Source organism: Austrofundulus limnaeus, unplaced genomic scaffold, assembly GCF_001266775.1.
Source record: "Austrofundulus limnaeus strain Quisiro unplaced genomic scaffold, Austrofundulus_limnaeus-1.0 Scaffold352, whole genome shotgun sequence".
NCBI classification, from domain to species: Eukaryota; Metazoa; Chordata; class Actinopteri; order Cyprinodontiformes; family Rivulidae; genus Austrofundulus; species Austrofundulus limnaeus.
Window position 1 is genome coordinate 67,663 of NW_013952754.1, and position 3,167 is coordinate 70,829.

Sequence of the window (3,167 nt, forward strand, 5' to 3'; positions counted from 1 at the left end):
GGTACAACACATGGTGGCCCCGCTGCACAGCTGGGCTCGGTGAAGAGGGGTAGAACTGAGGAGTGACGGTGATGCGACAATATTTATATGTGCAGGCGGAGCCTGACATCTGTCGTCATCACGTCACCTGCCTAAAGGCGTGATTAGAGGTGGCTTCAGCCAGGACACGCAGGGGCGTGGTTCCCATACATGATGTTGTACCTCGTTCCTTTCCTTCAGGGAACAGTAGTTATATGCATAACATTACGATCTCGGTCACATCAGCCTGCCTATTCTTGAGCCACTCACCTGTCCATGCGCTGCCGCTTCGCCTCCAACATACCTGTAAATAAATACTCACCAGTAAATATTCACCTTGGAACTGACCTGCTCCTCAGCGCTTCATCTAAAGCCCTCACCTGTAAGCAAGAAAACATTTTTCTATCAAATCATACTTCCTGGATTCACCTGCCTGTTCATTCACCTTTGCAACTTCTCCGTTTTCAGGTCCCACTCCCTCCCCTGCTCCTGTTTAAAAATAAAACATTTATTTTTTCATCTCAGTCTCTGCCTCAGTTTGTCTCCCAGTATTTGCTCACGTTGACTCCTCTGTTATCCCGATACTGTCCTTGACTGATGATTGGCATTTTTTTCAACCCCTCTATTATGGAATACACATGATGTAATAATAATCATTCTCTAAAATCTAGAATTGACTTATTTCTAATTCCATCCTCTTCCTTACAATATGTAAAAGACATTAACCACCTAAATGCACCTTAACTTATCATAATTTGATTAGTTTGAAATTAGCTGCTATCCAGAAATCCTTTGGTATAAGAGGTTATTGGAAATTGAACAACTCTCTTTTAAAAGATTCATCTTTCAATAACACAGTTAAAGACCTTGTAGAAGAAATTCTCAAAGATGGTGTAAATGAACACTACAGGAATAAATGGGAACTATTCAAATATAAAGTCAGAATTGCTGCTATTAAAATACGTAAAGAAGTAAAGAATGAAAATCATAGACTAGAAAATGATTTAATACACAAACTTAACAAACTAATGTCAAAAGAACAACTTCAGATGAAGTGCTCAAAATAAATAATATCCTATTAAATTTAGATCAATTGTATTTAAACTTGACAAAAGGTTCATTTATTAGATCTAGAGCCAAACGGATAGAGGAACGTGAAAGGAATTACTTATTTTTTTGCTCTAGAGAAAAGAAAWGCTAAAAGAAAATCCTTAACAGCTCTTAATATTAATGGTTTGCTTTTTACAAGCCCAGATTTTGATCAGTAAGTCAGTCTCTGAATTTTATGAAAAACTATATCTAATTTTAATTCAAGGAACTGTGCCGATTTTTTTTTTTTTTACAAAATATCTGTCCTAATGTACCCTTGATTGACAATGAATTTAAATCTAGTTGTGATTCTGACCTTTCAGCTATAGATATCCAAAATGCTCTGTTCTCAATGAAAAAGGAAAATCACCAGGTATTGATGGATTATCTGTAGAGTTTTATGTTCATTTTTGGGAATTTATTCAAAAACATTATTGCGTATGTGGACAGTGCATCAGCATCCTGGCTGCACTTTCTACCTTCTCCTTTAAGTTGCAGTATCGAGCAGGGAAACACAACCAGGATGCTGATGCACTGTCCCATCATCCCTGTGAAAATCCTGTCAWAGATGAGGTTGCACATAAAGATCAGGAACTTATCTCTCAGTTTGCTCAACAACATCTTTRAGACAACAGCAACAATGAGATATTACCTGAAGTAATGGATGCAATTTTCCAAAGTCGTCTGGTTCGGACCCAAGTTGGAAGCCTTTTGGTTGAATCGCTCTCAGTCAGGGCAGATATAATTCATGTGGACTACTCTGAAGATGCACATGGACTTCCTGTTGTTCCTGCAATGTCTCATGCTGACCTAAAAGACCATCAGAGAGCTGATCCTAGTGTCAGGGAGGTTATCCATCAGTTGGAGTTAGGTGAAAAAATCCCCCCAACAGTCAGGAYTGAACTTCCAGAACTTCATTTTCTCCTTAGAGAATTAACTAAACTGGAGATGATTGATGGCATTCTTTACAGAAAACGGCAAGAAAATGAGCAACATATATACCAACTGGTCCTTCCAGCAGACCTCCGTGAATCTGTTCTTCATAGTCTTCATAATGACATGGACCACCCGGGAATAGAGCGAACCCTGGATCTTGTTAGAGCTCGATTCTATTGACCTAGAATGGCTATGTATGTGTAGCAGAAAATAAAAGCATGTGGACGTTGTGTTCGTCGAAAGACTCTGGCAGAGAGGGCTGCTCCACTAGTCAACATTTGGACTTCATGTCCATTGGAACTCATTTGTATGGATTTCCTCAGTCTTAAGCCTGATACCAGCAATACCAAAGACATTCTTGTGCTGACAGATCATTTCACTAAGTTTGCCATTGCCATTCCAACACCAAATCAAATGGCAAGAATGGTCGCCAAATGTCTTTTGGACAATTTCACTATGTATTTTGGAAAACCAMAAAGACTACATACAGATCAAGGTTCTGATTTTGAGTCCAAACTGATAAAAGAGCTGTGTGCTATGACAGGAATTCAGAAGTGTCATACAACACCATCCCATCCCAGAGGAAACCCTGTAGAAAGGTTTAATTGTACACTGCTAGCAATGTTAGGAACTCTTGAACCAAAACAGAAGTCATAATGGAAAGAATATGTTAAACCTCTCGTTCATGCATACAATTGTACCAGAAATTAAGTGACAGGATATAGTCCTTATGAACTTATGTTTGGATGCTGTCCTCAACTCCCGATTGATCTTGCTTTTGGTTTTCCTGTCTATGAAGAGGAATGTCCATCACATTCGCAGTATGTACAGAACCTGAAGTCACGGTTGAAAGAGAGTTATCAGATAGCATCAAAAAAACTCTGCCAGAAGTGCTAAAAGAAACAAGACTCGGTTCGATCAGCGGGTTCTACCATCCAAGCTGGAAGTTGGTGACAGAGTACTTGTGCGGAATGTGAGACTCAGAGGTAAACATAAACTCTGTGATAAATGGGAACAAGATGTATTTGTAGTGGTGAAGTGTGCTGAAGATCTCCCAGTTTATACAGTAAAACCAGAGTGCAGAGATGGCCCACTATGCACTCTACACAGAGACCTTCTTCTTC